The sequence below is a fragment of the Haliaeetus leucocephalus genome, unplaced genomic scaffold (assembly GCF_000737465.1).
Source record: "Haliaeetus leucocephalus isolate CR32 unplaced genomic scaffold, Haliaeetus_leucocephalus-4.0 Scaffold395, whole genome shotgun sequence".
NCBI lineage: Eukaryota > Metazoa > Chordata > Aves > Accipitriformes > Accipitridae > Haliaeetus > Haliaeetus leucocephalus.
The window spans coordinates 8,108,409-8,133,486 of record NW_010972831.1 but is presented as its reverse complement, the minus strand read 5'-3'; the positions used below and the strand labels follow the sequence as shown (position 1 = coordinate 8,133,486).

Genomic DNA, 25,078 nt, shown 5'->3' with positions numbered 1-25,078 from the left:
GTTTCCCCCCCCCTTGGGGGTGGGGTGTTTTTTTTTTTTTTTTTTTTTTTTTTTATCCCGTCGTTCAGCACAAGACCAGCCTCCCGCTTCCTTCGCCTCTGTGCTGTGCCGCATGCGGGACGTCGCACATCGCCCGCCCTGCCTGGGAAGGGAACGGGCAACTGCGCAGGCTGGGTTTGGAGGGGGCAGTGCCTCGTGCTGCTCTGGTTGTCTTGCGACAGCTTCCAGTCGACAGAAGCAACATTATTAGAGGAGAGCAGCTGTGTGAGTGTAGCTGGCAAAATAATTTTTGGGTTTTGCCCTAACTCCCCATTGTTTTAGAGCTTCAAGGTCTTGCTTTGGAAGGGGATGCACAGGAGAGGAGAGATTTCTAGTCACTGCGTGTATTTGATAACTACACCTGTAATCACAGGACTGTGTCAACACAGGATTTTGTCTAATTGCTCTCCCCCCCATCCCGAGTCCTGGTGAGATTTTGTTAATCAGAATTAGAACACTTAAAAATAGAGATTATTTTTAGACTGTTTTCCCAATTATCCTGTATGATGTAGAAAGGAGGTTGGATGGGATCTCAGTTTTCCCAGGTGCAGGAAATTAACGCTCTGCCCAGTACAGGGCCTGACTCCCTCGAGGCATCCCCGTGTCTCGAACGGGTTTGTCCTTGCAGCAGCAGAGGTTCAGACCCTGTAGGGCAGCAGGCAGAGAGCTCAGCTGGGCAGCACCCGAGTGGGGTTTCTGCAGGACTGCAGGCTCTGTCAGGGCGAGAAATAAAGTGGTTATAGGTGGGTTCTGGTTTTTGGATGTGCTGAGTTGCCCGCTTGCCTTTGACTTCAGTAAAAGCTGCAAGACACCCTGGGAAAGAGGGAGAGAGGGATGAGCGAGTCATATCCGTAAGTTCATCAGGGTAAAACAAGGAGGAGATGTCTTGGAGCGATGTTCTGCGCAGCTGAGCTGATGCGTCTTGCGCAGTGTTGAGCATCGCTGCTGTTGGAGCTCTGACCTTCATGACAGATGTGGGCTTACGTAAGGGTGATGCTATATCTACATGTTTAACCGTCTTTGCTTTTCTTGTTTTGTTTTTAAATTCTCCTTCATAGCAAAAGTGCACGAGTGGTTTCATGAGCTATTAAAGAAAAGCACAATGGAGGCAGCGCTGGTCTCCACCGCGTACAAGCTGTTCCCTGGAGATTGTTCCCTTTTTTATTTTTTAAAGTAGCAAACCTTGGCGTTTTGGGTCACTGGGAAGGAACAGGATGTCTTTCACATATTGACAGGTTTTTTTCTTCTCTTTTCTTTTCTGATCTCACTCCTGTTTGTCAAGCTCACTTTTCATTTTCCAGAGAAATGATTATGACTAAACATCTCTGACAACCTCTTTGCAAAGTGTGAGAAGGCTACAATGAAAAAAAAAAAAAAGAGCCACCTCCAAGCTCTTCAATGATTAAGCTACTTAACTGGCAAGTTTTTCTCTTCTACTGCAGAGCGTATTTCTACACAATGGAGTTCCCCTTGCAAGCACTTATTAGGGAGGCGCTAGTATAATCTAATTAAAATTTGTTTTAATATTCTGTGAAAATTAAAACTGAATCTTTCCTGTTAGAAAGGATGACCGTGCATGTATTAGTCCTCTGTGTTTTGTTGTTGTTGTTAGCTTATTCAAATATTAACAGTGCCTGCATGCTCAAAATGATAGTTTGCGTCCATTAACAGAGCTTAATTCTCAAATTAAATGATGAACGATATATAGGAATAGGTGAAAGCTGGTTGCTGGGTATTTTTTTTTTTTTTTTTTTAATGCTTATGTTACTTCCTGGAGGTAAATAAGGAGAGGGGTGGCTGTGCAATATTATCACTGTGAAATTAAAATAAAGTCTCATTATTTGAGGATGGAATTTAGTGGCTGAAGGTTTACTCTTCATCTGAAGCTTCATTCTGAATTCTTCCAGCTAATTGCCTGCTGATTAGTTGAGAGACAGGCATTGCTAATGTTGGCCTTGAGCGTCACATTATCTCCTGCAAAGTCTTAGACTTGTAGCACCGAGTGGGAGACTTTGGTGGGGCGCGGGGCGTTGTTGCAAGCGGACAAGAGGATGGGGTTTTCCCCGACACCCGTGTTCCCTGCACGGCTGGATTGGGAACCCGGAGAGGATGATACGGCTGCGGGGACAGGACGGAGCCGCCCGGCAGAACAAGCCCCTCCATTTTCTTATTTTGCTGCCTGTCTCCTGGGCTGCTGCTGGTCCCAGCCCTGCTCGGTGCCGGCAGGAGCACACGTGCCCGATTTCGGGAGGCCTGCGCTGTGTGGAGCCGTTCTGCTCGCTGCGAGTAGGTGGCAGCAGCATTTGCACACCCTGGCTGCCTGTTTGTTTAATTCACTTTACATTTTTGCATTCATTTACAGTATTTTTTCTCTTTTTTTTCTGAGAGTTTTGAGTTCTTTCCAGTTAGAGGACCTAGATAGCCAGGGTAGGTGTATTTGGTACGCATGTGGAAATGAAGAAAGTGCTGGCCTCCAAGTAACAGGTAACAGCAACTTCCTTACATTTTCTGGTCAGACTTAATTCTTCTTTGGGGGAAGGTTTTTTGGGGAGAAAAAAATACAGAACTTAAAGCTGCAATTTATTTTAAAAAAAACACACCAAACAACCAAACCTTTTATTCTTGCCCTGAAGGTGGAAAAATTACCAAAATGCCAAAAACCCCTCCAAATATCTGAATGTTTTCCCCTCTTTCCCCAGCTGTCTTTCTGAACTTGGTTCGAAACATGCTGAAAATATCTCTGTTCCTGATCTATTGAAAGTTTCCATTATTGACTAGCAGAAAGGCTGCTTTTGTGTGTGTCTCGCTTGTGGGCAAAAGATAATTTTAAAAAGCACCATGTTTATCTGGAGAGAGCAGCGTAGTGAGGCAGGAGCCGCAGGCCAGCCGCGATGATGGATCGGAAACTTTCTCTGCACAGGGAGCAAAGATGGGAGGATCTGCCGTGAAACGGGTTACAAAAAACCCCTCGGAGCAGGCGTGGGGCTTGGCGAAGTCCTCGGCCGATGCTGAAAGCGCTTTCACAACTTGGGCAGGGCAGGAAAACCTGGTGTGCCCCATCCCCTCGGGATCAGCGCTCTCCAGACCCCTGCTCCCTCCTCCTCCTCCTCCTCGGGCAGCCAGGCACTAATGAAGCTGTACCAGGCTGGAGGGACCCGTAAACAGTGCTCTGTAGCGATGGCAACTCGAGAAACAAGAGCCACGCAGAGTATTTGGAAGGAGAGCCCTTATTATTGAGAGTTTAAAGGGAAGGTGCTTAAAAACGCAGAGAGGCTTGGCAGGGTAATTAGACTTGCTGCGCTCAGAGTAAACGTATGGAGCGTTACCGGCGTGTCTGGCCTCTCACTAAGAAAATACAGAACTGCCGCACAAAGAGCACGTCAAACCCCGGGCTGGGGTGGTGCAGACACCAGTGGGTTTTCTGCCATGAGCTCCTGGTTTACGCTCTTACCGTATCAGCTCCCTGCGCTAGTGGTCTGCCTGCTGCCGTCAGCCGGTCTCCTAGCGTGTCTGTAGACTGTCCCTGCTGTTTTTCTTGGCCAAAGATAAGGTACAGATCAAAGCCTAAAACTTGCACCTGGGTCCGGGGGCAGGGAGGATCATTATGTACGGGTCTTGGGCTTAGTTTGCTGGGAGTTTGCTTCTGAGCTCAGCCTTGCTGGTGGTTCCCAGATTTTTTTTGTGGCCCACCTGCACGTGTGCTGTGAGTTCCCGGTGGCCAAGTTTGGACATTTTTAAGTCAAAATGCAGCCAGTTAACGAGTTACTGTGTGGTGGCTTGTGCCAAGTCCCCCGTGCCCTCATCCCTGCTGAGCTGCTCTCCTGCATCGGGCAGCCAAGAGGGAGCTCACGCCAGGGTCTGGCTTCAGCTTTGCCGCTGGTTCGCTCGGTGCCCGTGGCAAACAAACCTTCTTGCAGCTCCGTGCCTCAGTTTGCCCATCTGTGCTACGTGACCGGTAGCGACGCTCTCGCTTTTTGTCAACTGCCTGGAGCTCCTTAAAGGAATTTAACAGTGTACAGGTGCCAGGCAGTGTTAAATGAGGAGAAGCAACATGGTGCTCAGGTGGAGGAGGTGATTTCCATCAAAAGCAAAGGACCGTTGGCCTCTGCCTTTCATCTTCCAAAATGGCGCAGTGAAACGAGGGCTGGTGTGGAAATGAGGATGCCAGACTGACAGCCAAGAGACCAAAGACCTCTTTTCATCTTCCTCGCAGACCGAGTGCAGCCAGGCAGCGAGCCTCCAGCCACGTCCCGCCTGCGCCGCGACCTGCCCTCCCTGCGGAGGAGAGGGTAACTCGGCTGCGAGGAATCCCTGTGCTTTCGTTAGACAGCCCGCCTGCCCAGCCAGTCTCCAGCTCCTTTCCTCCGGCTTCTGGCGAGGTTGCCAATTACTTCCCTGCGTGGAATGCATGTGACGCCCATTTAAAACCCAGCTTCGTGGTCTGTAGTTTGCACCAGCTACCAGCCAGCATTCGGATGGTAACTTGCTTCCGATTGCCATCGGATTCGGCTGGATTCGGGCTAACGATGACGACGGCGAAACGTTCCCTTTTCTTGCAAGGGAGCGTCGAGGGCTGGTGAGGAGTCAGTGCTGCCGGCCATGCCGGGTCGGTGCGTTCCTGCATCCTCGCCGGCTGTTTGGATTGACGAGGCTGGGGGCAGCTCATGGGATTAGGCGGGGTCTGGCCGAATGGAGATCGCATCAGCTAGGCTTGGTAGATGTTGAAATAATCAAAACAGTCAATAGCTTTTTCTTGTTTGTTTTTTTATACCGGTTCCCTTGGTCGCACAGCTCATTGAAGGAGATGATTTTCACAACTTGCCTTGAGTGCGCCTGGCTGGAGCGGTAGCCGTGCAGAAACCTCCATGGTGGCTGTGTTATTTCTGAGTCCTGTGCTCTCTGGCAAAGGATGAAGTGTGCATCCTAGGATGGATGAAACATGGTGTCAGGCAGATGTCAGTCTTACCAGGCTGAAATGACAATGGCATCATGTAGTGGATCAAAACATTAAGTCTTTAAAACCATATGTTTGATGTGTCATATCACAAGAGCTTTGTATTCTTGGCGATAACAATCAGCAATGTGTTATCTGTGGTTTCTTGCCTGTATGTTTCTTACAAGCTGATGAACTTTGAGCTGGATGAGAATCAAGCGTGCTTCATTGTTAATGTCTTGATCGGGGCTGGAATAGCGTGTCTGGGGGTTGATACTGAGCAGCCGCTGTTCTGGGTGATGCTCAGCACCTCTGGTCCAGGTCCTCCCTCTAACGGTGGTGGGCGCCACGCGTTTCAGTGGTCCTGCCAGCCCTGCCCTTACTCCACAGCCAGGTAGCTGGTGTGGCCAACCAAAATAAATAAACAACGGTGAGCGTTGGTGTTTCAGAAGAGGGATGCTTCACTTCACTTGGCATTTTAATCTCTTCCAGAGCTAGGTTGGAATAAGCACTTTTTTGGTGTGTGGTGATTTATTTTGTTAAAAACTAAGGCATTATTCATAATTATGCAGTTTTATGAGAGCATACATAGCTATATTCTTCCCGTGGTAGGCTGTGGGAGCTGGCATAATATTTAAATAAGAGCCCTGGGGAAAGGACACGCTTGCATTCAGAGCAGGGCTCGGTGCAGTTGCGGGTTCAGCCTATTGAACTAGCGTATAATTACCTCTATTCAGCACTGCCGCTCCAGTTATCAGCTGGCCGTCAGGGGGAAGGCCAGCGTTTTAAAATGACATAGATTGTTAGAGAACATCAAACTTTTTTAATACAGTTAATGATCCTCAGCTATAAATAGTCTGTTCCCATTGACTGGCAGTAAGGCTTTTGTACTGTGCCTCGCAGAGCTGCAAGGCTTTTCTTAGTTTGTTGGGTTTTCTTTTTTTCCCTCTGTATATACTGTAGGTCCTTTCATCCCAATTGCTTTACAAATACCACCCCTCCCTTTCTGGGTTGGAAGGTGAAGGTCCTGCAGAGCGGGAATTTGCCCAAGGTCACGTTGGGGGTTAGTGGATGAAGAAGGTGGGGGACTGGCAGCTCCATCCTCTGGTCATTCGACTCTCGTCCTCCCCCAGGGACCAGGATGGGGATGGCGACAGGCTCCTCTGGGGCTCCCCAGTTCTCCCATGCCACTGGATAGTCTTCTGGGAATGGCCAGCCTTTACTTTGTTAGTAGGACAGGCAGCTTTTGCATATGCCGTGCCCCAAAAGTTTCCTTGTTATCTCTCAGGTTGAAATACAACCGTAGGTTCGTGGAGGAGGGTTTGGAGACGGGGCTTTCTGAGCTCGGTGGCTGCGTACTGCTGAGGCCAGAGCAGGAGCCGTGATTTTCAGAGAGCTGGAGTTGGAAGTAATGAGGACTTGGTCCAAAGAAGCCCTTGTCCTGGCCGTGCCCTGCTCTGACGCAGTAGATCCTTGAGCAAGTGTAAATCTGCAGAGGGGAATTGTCTGCGTGAAACCTGGCTGGTGCATTTCTCTGTGCTTGAGCTGTATCACGAGCAGTTACTATTCCCTGTGAGTGCACACAGATTCTTGTAGATTGTTTTACCCTTTACAAAATGCGATTTGAACTAGCCAAGAAGTCCGAGAGCAGCACTTAGAAGCTCCGAGTGCCGCAGATGCTCTGAGCCGGCTGCTGGAAATAGCGCATGGGGCTTGGACGAGACGTCAGGCTGAGCTGTTGTGATGGGTTTCTAGTCCTCAGCAGTGGTTGAATGTCCCAGCAAAATAACGCCAGCGAAAAACCCCTCGAACCCTGAACTGACTCCCCAACTTCCACAGTAGCGATTAAATGGCCGCATTTCCCATCACCCAGAAGTTGCGGTGAGATTCTGCCACAGCTTTGTTCTCAAGTGCCTGCAGACACAATAGGAAAAGGTCATCGCATAAACACCGCTTCTCCGAAGGCAATTTCTTTGTCTGCTTTGAAAGCCAGGAAGCAAAGGGTATTCTAATTTGAAACGCTCTGCCGGCGTGACAGTACCGGGAGTGCCTCCCCCCCGCACCTTTCTGGTTTCAGGCACATCTTCGGGTCAAGAGCCTTGCCCGTGCTGGAGAAGCACACTCGATCTGTGGGGTTTTGGCTGCTAATAGGTGGCATGTGTTTGCTCCCGCTGCGGGCGAGAATGGAGTCCGGTGGGCTGGGTATGAGCGCAGGTGGGGGGAAATGCAGCAGGCGGTAGCTCGAGGTCTGGGCTGGTAGCACCCAGGCTGTGAAAACACTTCAGGGAACGCTCTGGTGTGTATAATTAGTTCACCTTTTCCTTTGCCTGTGACTGCTGTTCGCGGCGCTTTTGTTTTTAAGCATAAAGATTTCAGCGTTTTCCCCAATGGTTTGAACAAAGGTTGAGCGCGTGGGGAAATCCATAAAACAATGTCACCAAAAATGCAAGGAGGAGAAGAAAGCTTTTAATAAAGTACTGCTGGGCGTATGCACCTGGGAACTGGGCTTGGATGAATTCGAACAGGAGGGAGGCTGCTGGAGAAGGTCACCTCTGAAGGTGGCAGATGAAAAAGCAGCATGGCCCGCTCTTCTCGGGGGAGCTTTGGCAGAAGCCCATCGGTCCGTAGGTGTAGGGTTGGCCCGTCCTCCGGCGTGTGATTCCCCGGCATCCCGGGGCTCAGCAGAGCAGCCGTCCTCGGGAAGGTGGTTGCGCTTGAATCGGGGCAGTGGGGAGATGGAGGGGAGCAAACTTCAAGGGAACCGTCCACCACCAGGCATGACTCGGCTGTAGCTATGCCGAGTGGTCTGTCGTAGAGGTTAGAGGATGGCATTAAGGCACCCAGTGGTGACAAAAGCGTGGTCATTTGAGGCCCGATGCTCAGCAAGGAAAGTACCTCTGTTCTGCCTCATCTGTCTGTGCATGGTCTCGAAAAGCAGCTGCAGAGGAAGGAAAGCATCCACTGTATCTGAGGAACGTTAGAAAGCATACTGAAATTGTAGACGTGATTATTAGCAAAGGGCTCTGGATTTTGTGCCTGCAATGTGCCTGTCTGAGTCTTGTTTTCCTTTTCCATTACCAGCAGATCCATTTTATAGAGCTGTTCGGCTCTGTGTGGTCCCTATTAAAAGTTTTCTTTCCCAGGGTGATTCTGCTCTTTTGTTGCATCTGGTTCTTGAACACTTTATACTATCAAACAGCAAAACTGCTTTTGTTGATGCGGCAAAGAACAATGGGATCTTTCCAACAGTGCTCCCAAAATACGCTCTTGGCTTTTTTTTTGTGCCTGGCTTCCAACAGTGGAAAAAATGATTAAGATATGTTAGGTTTACTCTGGTCACTTCAACAGGAGATTGGTAATATCAACAAACGATTCCAGTAAATGGATTAGCTCCTCTTCTCCAGCAAGGCTGAAGCGATGTGTACTTGCCCTGTCCGTGCTGTTTCCGCGAGACAGCTGAAAAAGCAAAAGCATCCGCAATTTAATAGAGCGCAGATCAGGTTAGGCAAAGATGATGGCACTGGGCTTGTGTCAGGTCACTGGAGTGTGATTGCAAGCTGGTCAGACGTGCGTGGTCGCTGCTCATACAGTGACTGCACCCGCCGTGGCCCGAAGCCTCCGAGATGCAATTTCCCGTCCGTGAGGAGATGGGGAGCGGGGAAGACAGAAGAGGATGAGCAGAGACATAAAATCAGTTCTGCTCTGTGTGTGAATGGAGCTTTCCTTAGTGTCTCGGTACTGGCTTTGGGTTTTCCATGTGAACAGATGTCAGGGTAAGTGTGTCTGCCGTATAAAATAATATATATGCTGTATTAAAAATTTGTAGATACATATATTTTAATGGCCACTGTTAGCCTTTGCCCCCTGGAAATATGTAAAATTTGATGACTCCCAACTATCTGGAACTATTATTGTAAAAACAAAGCTGTTTGCCCTGTTTCAGGAGAGGAGTCTGGACGGATGCTGGGGCTGAGAGTGTCCATGGCGTTGATGAGGAGATGCTGCGATGGCCACCAGCACGAGGTGGCTGGGATCCTGTGCTGCGTTCGATAGCGCTAGCTAAGGGATCCTCCTTGCAAGACCTTGTATATACCCTCCTCCAGCAGCAGGAAGGGCTGACGAGTGGGTCCGGTGCGTAGAGAGCTTGCAGAAATACCTGCCAGCCCAGCAGGGAGGGGGCAGAGAGCCTGAGCTCTTCTGAAGCCCCCTTTGGGGTGCGCGGGAAGGGTCCTGCGAGGCCGACGGGCAGCGGACCTCAGGGACGGCCGGAGGGCTGCTGGCCCGGGGAGGGTCATCCCTGCGGGGAGGTGGGAACGGGCGCTGGCGAAGGCATCGCATCCGCAAGTTTCGCTGAGTATAAAGGCTCGCGCGGTGCAGCGCTCTGCCTCTGGTTAGGGGAGCCCGAGAGGAGGCTCAGGCGCGTGCGGCAGCAGATGCTTCCAGAAATGTCCTTTGGTTTGTAACATTCTTAAAAAAACCAACCAAACAAAACCAACAAAACCCCCAAAACACGAGAGTGAAGTTGCGTTTAGGCTGCATTGACTTGGCAGAAGAGTACGTTTTCCAGCCTCGGGGAACATACGGAGTTTTAATTCTGTGAGTGCATGTGCTATGTAATGTTTTTATTTATTTGTCAATTCTTTTGGAGGGCTTTATTATGTGGCCTTTGTTTTCCTTCAGATGTAAGGTGCTCGTTACAGCCCTTTGCTCGCCTGCCTTCCACTTCTAAACAGTGCATTTCCACAGCAGGTTGCATCTGGCTTACTGGGAAAGAAAAGAGTCTATATACGGTGATTGAAGATTTCTTCTTTATATAGTGCCTTTAAAAAAAAAGTGTAGTGCCATTGAAATCAAAGCCCGGCTTTCTGCAATAAAGGGCCCGGCAAATTGACCACAGGGTTTTTCAGAGAAGTCTGTCTTCTTTTGATACAGACATTGCCAGAGAAAAAGAAAAGGGAAAAATAAGGTTGCCGGTGCTCGGAGAAGTAAACAGGTGAGCATTGTTCATGTGAGTCCTGAGGAGCAACCCTGCCTGCTTTGCAGACGCTGCTAATGCCGCCGATTCAATCGTATTTACGTGGTCTCGGCTCTCAACAGATTGTCACCCCACAGAGATGCCTGCGCTTTCGGCGCGGCAGAGTAATGAAACGTCACTCGGTGCGGTCGCTGACAGCCAGGGAGGAAAGCCACCCTCTGCACAGCTGCCCGGCGCTTTCTTGTACGTTAAAGGTGCCTTTGGGACAAATCCCTATCAGTTAAATCTACGGGCAATTCTCAGTTGTCAAGTAAAAGCTGACATGAATTTCTAAATGACGTTAATGTAATTGATGAGGGCTTCTCCCCCATATACCAACTCTAAATATATATGTAAGAAAGTGATTATCTTAATGTAATTCATCATTTGCTTGAAGTGCGTGCTAAACCTGAACCTGTTCACTCTGATAAGCATTTATGTACTGAAGCAATTGATGTTATCTCTCTTTGCCTGTAGTCTTGAAGAAAAAAGCAGACTCTGAGCGTATGTTAAAAAGGGGCGATTTCCCCCCTCTCCCCTATTTCTTCTGATCAGAGCTTTCCTGGGAACGGCACACCAGAGGGGTTTGAACTTTTTTGTTGTTCCTAACCTAGGCACCCGGGGGAAAAACTTGGGTATTTCAGCATTTGCAGGGATGTTTGAGGCTGCATCTCGCACCCCCTCAGCCAGACTGCAGCGTGCTGACCTCTCCTCGGTGGTGGGAGCTGGTGTCCAGGAACAGCTCAGCAAATACTTTGCTCTTTACATGTGTATCCAGAGGAACAAATGGTGCATATATTCAAAGCATCTGTCATAGTCAGACACTCTTTCTCACAGTAGTATATGTTGTTTGCTTAGGCAAATACTGATACGGTGCATGAGCAGCAGGGATGGAGTCCTGGCCAAGGATATTAATAATGTCCAAGAATGTTGTGCGCTGCCTGAAGCTATAGCCTGGAGGGGTCATACTGCACAGCTCAAAGGGATTCTTTTAACCTGAGGCTAAGCTTCTCATTTTTGCTGGTATTTCCCTTGACCCCAGTCAGTATTTACTTCAATTCCTTGAATAGTTTTTTTGTTGTTTGATGCCTAATTCTTTATTCCTTTGCATTATGATACGTAGAGTCAGCAGGGCAACGGAGAGTCCACGCTCTCCTTCCCGACCAGGGCTTGCAGCGCTTTGGGATGCAGCCAGGGTGGGTAAAACATCCGTGCAGACTGCAGACTTGTAAGAAAGCGCACCGTCGAGTATTTCATCAGTTTTTGCATGCTGCAACATTTGACCTGGAGGTGAGATGCCACAGCTGTGAAAAACAGATTGATGAAGGTTGGGGACATTTTGCAGTGAGGGTCCCTCCGCGGAGGGGCAGTCTGTAGAAACGTGTCCTTGCCTGCTCATTTACGTGAGCTTTGTGTTGGCGGTTCCCACGGCGGTTCGGAGGAGCACCGAGCTGTTACAGGCTGTGATTTTGGGGCTGTACCAGTCTCACGCTGGCTCTCCTGTGTCCCCCGCCAGTGCAGGACCAGTGGGGAGGGGGACATCCCTGCTGCAGCGCAGCCCTGGCGGGTGCTCTGCATGGGGATCGCAGTGACAGCTGCTGGCAGCATCACGGAAGCCCGCTTTCGGAGCGTGCCCGTGGTAAAGCGTGGCCTTTCGCTTTCCCATTTATCTTCGCTGATGCTTGTGCGTTAATAAGAGGAAAGACGCCTGTGTGTTCACAGTAAAGTGTCCTTCGCTTTGCATTAGATCCTCTGTAGTTTCGGAAGGAGGACTTTGTAACCTCCGCTGGCAGCTGGTGAGCCCGGGGGCAGCATGTGTTTTGGGGGGGCACCCGCCTGGCACGGCGGGTCTGTTCCCCCCCAGCCCTGAGCTGTCACGACGCTGCTGCAGTAACCAGGTAGGCAGGAGTCACCTTGAGCGCAGCTTCTCAACCGCTTGAAAAATTTCCCCCTGCGAAGTCAATTCTGTAGACACGTCATTTCTCTCGGGGCGCCTCTGGCAGCTGCTGTGCCCCTGAACTCTCCGGCGATGGTAATTAAATTTTGGAGGAAGGAACAAGGAGAAGGTTCTGGGTTTGGCTGGTGCGTTGGGAGAGGAGTAGTGGCAGTGGCAGGTTTTGGCTTTGTTCCTTTGCTGTGGGGCTGCCTCGCACTTCTCCTCCGCTTGCTGAAATCACGCAGAAATCCCTGGTTTTTGTCTGGAGGGACTGGTTGGCTCCAAGGACATGGGAACCGAGCAGGGTCTGCCAGGCTCGGCAGGCGCTGGCTTACCAGGGGGGTGGTGAACCGTGGCCCCATCACCAAACCCGGGGTGTATCCACGCCAGGGGACACTGGTTTACCGGTGCCTTTGGGTGGCAGGTTATCTGGTCAAAGAGCCTGAAACTGGACCATTGCTGACAAGCGACGGGAGCAAGCTGGGGGTTTACCCCTCCCGGCCTCCCCACAAGGCACCGGCACATGCCCCGATTGCAGGTGGGCACCCATCGTCCCCCCTCTGCCCAACTGTGGAGCAAGGGCTGGCACGGTGAGAAGGGCTCTCCTTGCTTGGGGCCATCCCAGGGACCCCAGGGACGTCTCCTCCATCTGCGCGCGCTCTGCCTCCAGCTCCGTTTCTGAGGGGCGAGGAGGAGGGTGACAGCATCTTCCTCGCTCGGAGGCACGCGGAGGGTAGCAGGGCTCCGGTGTGTCCCGCTGGGAATGCGGGGTGGGTAGGGGTGCAAAGCCCTTTGCAAGGTCACAGCAAGCGTGCAGCGCTGTGGATGCTCTGGTTTTCTCTTCTTTCACCACCAGCAGAGCTACCGCTGTACTGGCATAGAAACCATCCCATTCCTCGTGCTGTTACCAGTCTCTGGTTTTGCTGCATTTGCTAACTGCTTCCTCAAAATACAAAGGCACTTCACGGTTTTATGCTCTACTTTTGCAAAGTCGATAAATACTAAAAACTTCTGCTCCTGTGGTCAATCACAGTGATTTTTTGGAAGGGAGTGAGCTTTTCTGGGCTCTTTGTCACAGAAGAAACAACTCTGGGAAAGCATACTTCCATTTTTTTAATAATCTATTTCTATAATTGAAGGACTTCAGATTTCTTTTGTAAGAGCAAGCGCCTGCTTAAACATGGAGACAAATACAACCAATAATATGTACTTGAAATTTAATGCAAGCTAATTCATTTTGGCACAGTCCCAGATATGCTGATTAAATGGCCTGTGAAGTGCTACAATATCTTGATAATGTACATTCTACATTTGATTATATAATCAATTATGTTGCACCTAATAAAATTTAAAATTAGTGAAAAAGCTGTGAGCAGATTGTATCAGATGCAGAGTGGGTCTTGGGCAGCTTTAAAGAAACTTCTGCAAGCGTACGCTCTGAAGGAGCGTGCGTGTGCGTATATGTATCTTCCAAATAGCGGTCTTTAGCAAACCAGAGACTCAGTAAAACATTCCTGTTAATGTCGTGACTTGATTTAAAATAAAATAAAGTGCCTGCAGCTCCTGCTAGCCTTGCAGAAGCTCAGGGGTGGCCGCCCTGAAGAGGTGACCGTGCGGTCGCTGCACAGTACAGTTCGTGCACGACTCTGTCAGCCCCTGCCTCTCCCCGACTCCTTTTGCCGGAGCCCGTTTCTCCCCAGCTTTTGGCGAGCGGCAGGCAGGGCTGGGCTCTTCCCACGCCAGGTGCTTCTGGCGTGGTTGGGGAGGAGAGGAGAATAGGGTGCAAAAAAAGTCTTTGTGCACAACTTCCCCTGTCGCTCCCTTGGTTCGCTGCCGCCAAATTTGCTAAAGTTTTCTATCAAGAGATGACCCTGCACTGCATTTTTAAAACGGCTTAGATATTCTTGGCGGTAATTCCGCGGCGGCTTTAGAAGGGACGTTCTCCCCCTTGGCCAGACCCAGAGTTCAGCTCTGCGTGTTGGGTTTTTCCTGCGCCCGTCAGTGGGAGCAGCCTAACGGCGAGAGCAGAGCCCCCCTTCACCGGCTCTTCCCTGCTCGGGGAACCCGAGTGTCCGTCCCCGGGGAGGACAGCGCATCCCGGCCAGCTCCGGCAGCCTTTCCTACTCCATCATCTGCGACATCTCCGCTTGCTTAGCAGGGTCAGCCCCGGGATGCCGGCTCACCCGCCCGGGGCGGCTGGTGATGCTCGGCACGGCGGGGAGCTCCGGGCTGTCCCCCCCGCCTCGGCCGTGCGCCGGGGAGCAGCCGGGATCGTTTGGCAAGCGTTTCTCATTCCTTTCCGGGAAAGTTAGCGATTTCTGGGTGACTAGCTACAGCAGGTTAGGGAGAATTTGGCCTGGATTTTATAGCCCTCCAGTAAGAGAGGGTTGATGGGAAACAAATGCGTTATGGCCCCAGACAAGCTGTTGCTACATTTTTTGTTTCATTTTAAAGCAGCACTATCAACCAGTTGGAATATAGGCCTGGAGTATCGCGGGGAGTAATCTAATTAGTATGAAGTCAATTCACTAGTTCCTTTTGTATCTCGTGATTAAATAAGTGGGAAAATGGCTTGAAAATTAGGTGCTAGAACAACCCAATTACATTTCTGTAGCTTTTTGTATTCAATTTCATAAACAATTTTGCTCTTCGCTGGTTAATCAGTGAATGCCTTTTTCCAGTTTGAAAAGCACTTTTGAAATTATAATGCAATTAAATTGTGTGTGGATGTTCTGGCATAGCGAGTGTGAAAGCTGGGGGCCTGGCAGCCAGCCATGTTGTACCTTGACAGTAATGAGTTCCTGAGCTGGCAGCTTGCTGGTGTCATTCATAATATTGTCCACGCTGGGTTACTGTAAAACGCGGCCACCTCAACTCCTTTCCAGCCCGGGTCGCCAGGATCCGGGCGCCAGAGCCTCTCCCTCCCTCTGCGCCGGGGACAATTCCTCGGCAGACCCACCGCGGCTGCGGGCGGCGGGGATCAGCCCGCGGGACCCTGCTCCGCGCTTGGCCGGCGGATCGAGACGTGTGCGGTGAAGTTTTTTGCGAAGTTGTAGAGCAGCTGCATGCTTGCTTTGGGTTTTTTCTTTCTTTTTTTTTTTTTTTCTCTTCCTTATGCGAGCCTCTGTAGGGCTGAAGGAGTTGCCCTGGGGGGCATAACTAGGGCAAGTAGGAAAATGGCTCAATGTTTTGTCCTTCTCAGAGTCAGTGGTAGATCTGCCCTGGACCTCGCTACCTGATAGCTCTTAGCTCGGGGAAGCGGTAGCTCTGGGCAGCTTGTCCCCGCGTGAGCTCTCCCCAGGCTCCCACGTGGGCTCCGAAGCTGCTGTTTTTCTCACCAAAATCCATAAGGGCTGGGGTGTTGTTTAAGCCCCTCTCTTCACAGCCAAAATGCCGGTGGTCCACACAGCACGGGAATCGCATGCGGCGCCAAGTGGCATCTCATCGGATGCCAGCTGCAAACGATTTCCAAAGGCCACCAGCTCTTTGACGCCACCAGGCTGTGAAGACCACTACCTGCTACGTGCTTCTGCTCTGCTGTGGCCCATCTCGGAGTTTGTCAAAGCACGCTCTTTATTCTTGTGGGGTGTTTGTCTTGTATTCAGCCCGCTCGTGGTGAGCAGGAGCTAAATTCAGCCTCCTGGGGAAGGGCGACGGAGTCTGTGTGATTGCCACTGCCCGTGATTTACGGCTGAGCACCACAAGGGGAAAGGTAGAAAGCTGTGTTAAGAGAAAAAGAAATAATGTTAGAAATAATTACTTGCTTGGCAGGTTTTAACAAGTTCAGTAATGGTATTAGGTGCCCTTGGCTCAAGATAGTAACCTCCTCTTAAATGATCGTTACCTGGCTAATAAAGACCTCAGAGCAGGTCATTACAGCTTAATTTAGACATAGCATCCTGTTTGGTTTGCACGGCATTGCCATCTTTCAAGTTGTTGAATCTATTGCCCGAGCACCGTGGTTGGGAGTTGGGGTTTGCTCGGGCTTTTCCTCTTCCAGCGGCTTAACGAGGAACTGAGCGTTTGCTCGGTCTCGATGGCCCTTCGGCTCGGCTGCTCGTGGAGGTGGGGATGTGCCCGGGCAGGGGAGAGGACGAGGGACTTCTCCAGCTTGGCGCTTCGGCTCTGCTTGCGGCTCGTGGCTTTCCTGAGCGTTGGTTCGAGGGAGGGTGGGAAGAAGTGATGGGAACGGATGACCCCGTTCGGAAAAGCTCTTGAACGCGTGTTGGATTTCACATCTTTTTCAAGTCAACGGGGTTTAAACGAAGGCTGTCGGGCTTTGCCCTGTTGATGTGTTGTTTTGGAGAAACCGTGGCTTTCAAAGTCTTTTAGGTAGTGCTCGCTCAGACGTCTCCTTCACATGGGGACCGTCCCCTGGCCACCCCAGGACACGCCAGGCGTGCGCACGTTTCCCTTCCCACCATCTGCCTCGGGAAGAGGAGCTGGTTTCGGAGACGAGCGACCGCAGGCAGGCGGGAAGGTGTGCAGGAGCAGGGGTCCAGCCTCGCGCCCGCCGAGCCGCCCCAGCCTCTGCTCGCTCACGGATGAGCCGTCATGCTTCCCTGACCCCATTAGCTGCAAGTTTCAAATGCAAGTAATTATAATAACCAACCCCCACCTGTTATTAATATTTTGGAGACATCTCTCTGATAAGCCCATCTTTTCAGCCAATTTCCTATTTCTACTGAAGGCAAAGCATCTTTCCTCCCACTATTGTAAATCTGTTGTTAAAATGAAGAAAAGGAAATGGAAAAAAGGATCCCCCCAACAACAAAACCGTAACACCAGGCTCGGTGCTGCGCTGCCTTTGTCAGCCCTGGATAGAATTATGCATCATGAATAAAAACTGCTGTCAACATGCATTGGTTTCAAAACATTAGAGCATATGGTATGTGATTATCTGTATTGTCAAATGCAATAAAGTGAATTTGGATATAATAAAAAATGTAATATTTTAGAAATTTGGTAATAAACTGTGGAAGAATTGACAGGCAGAGAGTATTTGATGCCTGTAGGCAAACAGATAAAGATGGCAGGACTTTGCGCTGGGCGGGCAGCCGCTACTGCAGTCGCATTAGGAGCAGCTGGCTTTTCTGACGGGGGAGCCTAACCGGGTTAGCTGGACCCGGGGAGCGATGGCCCTCCATTCCGTCCCTGCCTTTGCTGCCGAGACCCGCTGCCGCTCCGCTTGTCCTCTGCCACGCGGGGCTGGCAGGCAGGGGCAGGGGACCGGGGTCCACCGCTGGCCCCCTGCGGGCAGGTCTGCGCCCTTCGGCCGCAGGAGAGGAGGGCGCGGGAGCGGTGATTTCCTTGGCTCGCCTCGTGGCACGGCGAGGGGCTGCGGGGCACTCGTGTGGGGGGTGGAAATCAGCGTTGAGGTTTGTCGCTGGCTCTGCGTGCTGCAGGTCTCGCTAACGAACGGGCAGAAGCGTTCGCTTGAAGGACGAGGTTCCCATTCTGGTTGTAGACGGATTAATTGGATTTTAGGGAGTGGTTGGGGTTTTCTTCTTTGATAGCAAAAAGAAATCTGTCAGGTTATGCCATGCTTCCCCCACCCAGCTGCACTCCCATCGTTTTTGTACCATCGACTCGTTAGAGAGCTGGGAAGTCCATACCTGCACTGAAAGGAGCAGTGAAAAGCTGTGAGGAGCAAGGGTGGGTCTGCTCCCAAACACTGGAGGAGCTGGAGTTAAATACTGACGGAAAAGCAAACACTGCCTGAGATAACTTGCTCCTTCAGTACCTCATATTTCAGCCCGATGCTTTATTTCTCGAGCCGCTGACAAAAATGCACCCGTTGAGACGTGATGTCTCCAACAGAGAGGACCTGAGTCAGGAGCAAACTTTGGGGCCTCCCGTGTAGAAAATTCAGATGCAAAAAATGCAGACGCAAGTGTATCACATGTACATGCAATTTTTCTTAGGTCACCGCTAATGCTTCTAAATGATCTGTGAATGCATTAATGGTTTCTGTTAATTAACAATGTGATAAAACTGGCATTTAGTAAGTTGCTGCGTAGCGTGCGTTTCAGTCATTATGTACTCAGCGCTTTGGTTTGATTTCAGAATGTTAATAGAATGAAATTTTAATGAAGATTTGTTGTTATGAAAAATTTATTACAAAAAGTTCAGGTACCGCTTACATTAGCAGGGCCTGTGACACGTGGTGGGGTTCCCTTGCCGCAGCCGCGCAGCCCGGCACCGGCGCTCCCTGCGACCACGAGGGCTTTGGCCAGAACTGGCATCCTGGCTCCGGGGAAAATCCTTCCCCAAAACCAGTCTGGGTGGGTTTTCGCCTGTTCAGAGCGGCAGGCTGCTACGTGGCGCAGCGGCTGCTCAGCCTAAGGTGCCCTTTTTTTTTTTTTTTTTTTTTGCGCGATGCTCCCTTTGTAAATGCCATGCAGTCATGGGAGGACAGAGCAAGGAGCCTGAGCCTTTGCAGCTTTCCAGAACAAAAGCAAAGGAGTATCTTGCTGGTGCCCTTTATCCAGCTGCGTGGCTGACCTCAGCTCTTTGCTCTCCTGCCGCGCTGGTATTGAAATGCTAGCACCTTGTATGGAGGTTTTTGATCTAAGGCAGTTGTCTGCTGATTTAATTTTGAGAATTTACTCTCATGTCATGGAGTATATATTGACACTTTAAACAGCAGTAATACCTGCCTGTGCCTGCCAGGAGAACCTGACTATTTTCCATACCCACCCAAGATGCACATAAACACTAGATGGATGTGCAGGCTAATCATCTGTCTTGATGAGCGTCATTCACAGAAGCACTGCTAGAGAGCCCACTTTACAGTTAAATGAGGGTAATATTTTCTATCCTAGACCATAGGTGTTAACCTTCTCTTTCCCCTTCCATCTCCTGGTGCATCCCTCTCCCGGTCTGGTTATCAGCAGGGCGGGCTGAGGTCTTGTTCTCCGTGGAGCAGGAGGTACCTTCGGGTGGTCCCTTCAGGTGTGGTCATCGCTCTTCCCTAACCTCCCTAACCGTACCGAAGGAGGCAAAAATCTGAGCAGTGTGCGTCTCTGACTGCGGCTGTGGTCTGTGAATCTGGAGAGAGTTACTTGTTTGGAAACCGAAACCTCTCCTTCCGTGTGTTTGCAGCACAGGAAATTGGAATAACAGGAAAGAACAAGTTAGAATTGACAGCTTTTATCCTAGACGATCTTCAGCTTTAACGAGCTGAGTTGCAGTAAGTCAGATGAAGACTCTGAGGAAGGGACTAGAAAGTGGCAGGAGAAGAAACGTGGGACCTGGACCACAAGGAAGATTTAGGCAAGAAGGTGGTAAAGTCAGGGCGATGTTTTCAAGTCCTGGCTGTTGGGTTCTGGTGCTAACAAAAGAATGGCTTTTCCCAGAGGCAGGATTAAACCCACAGGTCCCTGTTCCCAGACTCTCAGGGTAATGACTTGAATTACCTTTGCAGACAGCAAGAAGTTAGAAACATCCGTGGTTCACTGTCTGAGCAATTAAAATGTCCCAGCCCCTCTGCTCGGATCATTCTGTTTGTCTGTAAAGACGAGATTCGGTGACAGCGATTGCACGACTTGGTTTCATGTCCCCCTTTCCGCTCCTCCCTTGCAGGTTTACTATTATCATTATTATTATTATTTTTATAAGGTAGCTTGGCAGTCTGGGATGCGTGGTAGCTTACTAAGTAACTTTTTCCCCTCTGATTACAAGGGATGTGTGAATAAAGTAGAGCGGTATTGATTCACACCAATCTATGCATCGACTGTGTGGGAGCCACTTGCAATTCCCAGCAGCACCAGAAAGCTTTGCAACAGGGAGAAATATGACCAGGCAAGTTGAGAAAATAAATTAAACTAGTGTCAACTTTTCTTGTTTCTTCCTTCATTATTAATGGATGGAATGGGGCTCGTTTATCAAGAAAAGGAAAAATTAATTGACACGGGCTTTAATGTTATTATGCCTGGCTTGTCTGGTCACATTTCTTCATTTTTAATTTTTTTTTACTTTTTGAAAGGCATTTTATTACAGTTTACAGGACCAGCTGCCAAAACTATCGGTATAAACAAGAAAGCAGGTGCATAAATAATACCACAGCGGGACCGGACCTTTCTCTGTTTCAGAGCTTAAGTAACTTAAATACGGGGAGAAGAGAAGAGGCATGAAGCAAACACAAATGAGCAGATCAGGTACTGAGACCTAACACAAAAGGGGAATGCGGCCTGAACTAATATTTCCTCATTACGATGCTGTGTGCTGCCGTGGGTGTCAGGCTGGATATTCCCATCCGTCAGCACAGCCATTCGTCAGGCAGCGCCCGCTCCGGGGGCCGGTGGGACCGCAGGGACCCGGGGCTCGCACCGTGCCGGCTGGCTTGGGAGTCTGGAGCAGGACGGTGCCGTGGGAGCGTGTTATGTGTGTAAGAGGAGACTGATCCTGCATTAACGAGAGCACCAGCAGGCGACCGTCGGGTTATTCTTGCCTAGCAGCAGGAGTGAGATTTAAGCAGAGCCCGCATCACTTATTGGTATGATGTGGACCATGTAAATCTCTTCCCTTCTGCTCTCCGTGCTCTTGTCTCCTGCGCTTGGTCTTTGGGATTATTGTGCAGGCACAAAAGAGCCTCGGTGATTACTTACTTCCCAGAACCCTTTCAGGAGCTCTCTGGCGCGCTGTAAATGCAGTAAGGGGCAGTCCCAGCTGCAAAGACCCTACAGTCTAACCAGACAATACGGACGCAGCTTGGGCAAAGAGGAGCACTGCAGATGCAGAGGAGATGAAGTGCCTCGCTCCTCATCCTCAGGCGGCCCCGAGACAGTTGAAACAGGCTCCTCCGAGTCTCCTCCCAGTGCCTTTGCCCACCAGAGCATCTCTCCTGGTGGCCAAAGAGCCTCTTAGCGGAGCAGCGGTGCCCGCGCCTCCGGCGAAGGCGGTTTTGGCTCGGGTGCCGGGCTGCGAGCTGGCGATGGAGGTGCTGGCAGCCCTGGCGCTGCCTTGGCTGCGGGGGACCCTGCTGCGGCGGGGGGTCCCGGTTTGCCCGTGGGAGCCCTTCAGGGGCTAAGCCCAGCGTTCGTCTAGGTTTAACCTTTCTGGCGCGGGATGCAATCGCCTTGTTTTAAAGCGTGCAGAGGCTTGAAAGAGCGAGACCTTTAACCCGGTAAGCTGCTTTCGTGTAGTTCTACTGACGGGTGACGTCCTCTGTGTGTGCAAACGCAGCTGCAATATATATCACTGTGCACGCAGATAAAACTCAGGCTGTGGAAAAGTTGCTGCCAACCAGCAAGAGAAAGTAGATATATTTCATAGCAATGGTGTCGTCAGCTCGCTATATTTTACCGAGGTTGACATAAAACCTCTCAAGTGACGACAAAGGTGTGAAATATAGTTGGTTTGAGTGTGAAAAAAACAAAACGCAGAACACAGGAGCACTGACGTTTGGTATCTTCCATAGGGCTTCTTAATATTATTTATGGCTTCTACCGATCTTTTTAAAATTATTTTTATCTTTTAATGGTTTCAGCCACTTTCTCTGAACAGTGTTTCTCTTATTTCTGGAATACCATGGCAGAAAGTGCTGCAGCTGAGCTCTGCTTTGCTGCACGGAGCCGTCCACCCACAGGCCTGGGCAGCTTTCTCGGCTGAACCAGGCTCTGGATCGAAGGAGGCTTTTCGGTGTAATGAAGGTGTGTCGGAGGATGCGTCCTGTGCCGTCGGACGTCAAGCGTCTGGGCTGGCATCTGCAGGCTCATCGGAAAGGTTTCCAGGGGAACTTCGGGTTATATGGGTACTTGAGACTATCTTGTCTCGCGCTAAGAAAGGTATTGCGCCAGATTTTCCCTCCCCTGTGAATAATACGCTTGCATCTGGTTCCTAGTGAAAAAATCCCCTCTTGTGAGTCACTGTTAAAAAAGCACCGTTCTGTCAGCCAGCGATCCCGAAAGAGACCTGGTCCATGGCGGCACCGAGTACCTTCCACTGGTTTTACTTCAACTGAAGGCATCTGCATCCCCTGGTAATTGACCCCCAAACATTTTAGCCTCTGATTAGCCGAAGCAGATTCCTCCGTCTCCTTCCTTTGCCCAGGCCGTTCCTGGTAATTAGCCGGAGCTCCGCACGCGTGCGGACGCCTGCCCTTTCCCCGAGCAGAGCAAACCCTCTCCCTTCCCGGCGCAGGCTCGCTCCCAGCCGCCGGGGCTCTGGGAGATCCTCGCGCATCGTTTCGGTGCCTGTCAGTGCCCATTAACCAGCAGATGAATAGAGTGAAATGACTCCTTTCTCCGAGCAGATGCTAAAGGAGGGTTTTTTCACCTGAAGGTCGTGAATACATGTCTCGGCTTCCTTTAGTGATCACGCTTGGCTCGGAGCCTCTCGTTTGGGGGCATCTGTTTGCCTCTTACTTTATTTTTTCCCTCTTCTTTGTCTTTTCTTTTACAGAAAAGATTATTCAAATGAATATTCAGTTTTATTCATTTGAATAAAAAACCCAACCGTTTGACTCTGTTAAATGCTTATCTCTTAAATAGAGCTTGTTAGCTTCCAATAATAGCTTCATTCAGAAGGATGCGGTATAATTTCATTTTAAAATGTGTGCTCCTTGACAACCGGAATCCTATTTATGTCACCATTTTAAACAGCCTTCTTTGTTTTGTGTTAATCTTTTTCATACACTTTCCGAGAACCATTTTTTTGTTGACTCTTAGTATCTCTCAGAAGAAATAATTGTCTATTTAGTCCAGGAAGGTTTCTGAGAGTTTTGGTAATTTAAAAATGAGCATGTATTCATTATGCTAACTAATAAGGCATGCATGCTGTAATATTTTTGTGTGTGTGTGCAACTATTAAAAGTTGGAATCTGATATTCAAAAAGTGTAACAAAAAAAAGGACCCATTACCCATCACTTTTGTGGAGTTTTTAATTCTGGAGCAGACGATCTCCTGGGGATTGTTCCGTTAAGGAGCGACAGCTTCTCTTCAATAGCATCCTATGGATTTTAAGTGCCTGTATGTGTCCAGATTAAAATCCTCTGGCTGCTTCCCAATCAGCTAAAGATGTCGGTAACGGTAAAGGTAAAACATTGTGAGCCTTCAGCTACGGACCGAGCGCCCTGCGTGGGCTCTGGGCCTGAACCTGCGAGCCCCCTGCCCATCTGCCAGCTCCAGAGAGGAGGGAATAAAAGATGGTGTTGGGTTTTCTTACAGACCCAATCACGTCTGTTTTTTCTTGCCAAGCCAGCTCGACCGGCCTGTGCTAAGTGGCGTAGATCTTCTAAAACCTGCAAATGAGTGTTGACACCTATGGATTGTTATTTTATTCTTGTTATAAAATCTGTAAATGCAGAAAGCTGGGTGGCTATCTGATTTAATCAGACAAATAATTTCTTGATAAACCTGTGTTTAAGCCATATGGAGTGGGACGAGAATGGGAAACTTGTTTCCAAGTCCAAATGTGTAATGACTGCAGTGGGCTTTCTCGCGGTGCTATGCATATTAAGGCTAATCTCCTCTAAATTCCCTCTCTCTCCTCCATCCTGGCAGTGAGACCTGACAAAAGTTGAAAGAGAAATCCTCAACTGCAGTACTCACTAATGAGTTACTAATGATGAAGATGTTGCTGGTGCTCAAACAATTAATGACTTGTAGACCCGGACTGGCCGTCTCATTGCGCTGGGCAGAGCTAGTCCCCAGCGGCGCGCTGCTCCCAGCTCCGGTAATTGCCCAACGCAGCATGCTCCGGGATTCCTGGGATGCCGTATTCAGCCAGTTAACCACAAAAATTTTAGTTCTAACTACAGGTCTGTTTAAGGTAGATTTAAATGGAGTAATTTAGAAGGCAAATGAAAGACTTGAGTTAAGTAAAATACTTCAAGCTGCTACATGCTTTCAGTGCAAAGTAAAATAGTGTTCTGAGCGCGGGGCTTGAGTCTGATGTGCTGTCGGATGATGTGTTATGCCTTGGAGGAGACCTAGAAACCCTTTCTGGTGGTTTGTCCCCCGATAAGAGGCTCCAAAGAGGGATGGGAGCATTCCCCATTGCTACATGTACTGTGCATTCCCGAACAACCTGTCTGGGAGCTGCTCAGACCTCGCCTCGAAATGCACTTTACAGCTTCAAGTACTGTAGCCTGCAAAACGTATCTTGTACCTGTAGGTTGCCGAAACCCCGGTATAGTTTTAATATTTTCCGCTGCGCCCCATCAAAGCAGATCTAGCGTGCGTTTGAAACAATGAAGTATTGGTTTGGGATCCCAGCACAGAAACTGCCGGGCACTTGCTGGGAGCGCTGGGTCGGGCAGGGGGAGCAGGTCGGGGTGACACCACCACGGCACTCCGGCTCTGGAGGCTGCTGATTGCAGATGGGAAGTGTCGGTAGCAAAGCGGGCTGGAGATGAGGCTTCACCGCTGTATTCCCAAACAGCCGGGGGGCTGGGACGGACGGACACGCGGCCGGTGGCAGACGGGAGCTGGGTCCCGGAGTCAGCAAAGACAAAACTGCTTCAATGCCGCGCATGGCTGAGCAGAAGGATGCTCACTGGGCAAAACTATTCATGGAAAATAACACCGGGCAGCGTTGGTTTCCTCTCCCTCTTCTTTCCCCCGCCGCCCCAGCCAGGGGCGAAGGCTGCTGCTGGGGATGCCCCGGCTCCGGCTGGTTTGGCTCGGAGCCCGGGGCGACGAAGACGTCACGTGCTGTTCCACCAGCGCCGAGTCCAGCAGCGTTCAGTGCAGTTTGGGAGATGGACGTTCACCCTGTTGTTAATTTTTTAAGATTTCATTAGCTTAATTGGAGTTGATGTTGACTCATCAAGCCTTTGCCAGAAATGTAGCACATTAGATTGTTTTTTGTTTGTTAGCTTGATTTTTATTTTTTTTAAGGAAGGAGCAGGGAACATGACTGTGTATAGCTGTGGTGGGCTGCCAGATTTCTTTAGCGTGGCCCCAGCAGAGCAAATACAGTGTACAGCTACAGGCAGGCAGCAGGCATCAAACGACCCTAAACCAGCCCAAATCCACGGCTCCTTTGAAGCAGCAGCAGAGAAGAGAGGAATGATTAGATCAGAGGCCTTAAAAGTAATGGTTTCTGGGAGGCCTCAGGATGTCCTGATGAGGTATTAGAGGAAGTAATTCAGGAAGAAAGGGACAAATAACCACCTCCGGAGCCCGGCTGACCCGCGGGGCCGGCTGCATC

At 50.0% G+C, this 25,078-nt stretch overlaps 1 protein-coding gene across 1 annotated transcript in view; it reads left to right on the top strand.

The window, feature by feature from the left end:
- The window catches only part of MSI2 (musashi RNA-binding protein 2), a 254,694-nt gene that overhangs the window by 172,251 nt on the left and 57,365 nt on the right, over positions 1-25,078 (top strand). The gene's annotated exons all lie outside the window — the stretch shown is intronic.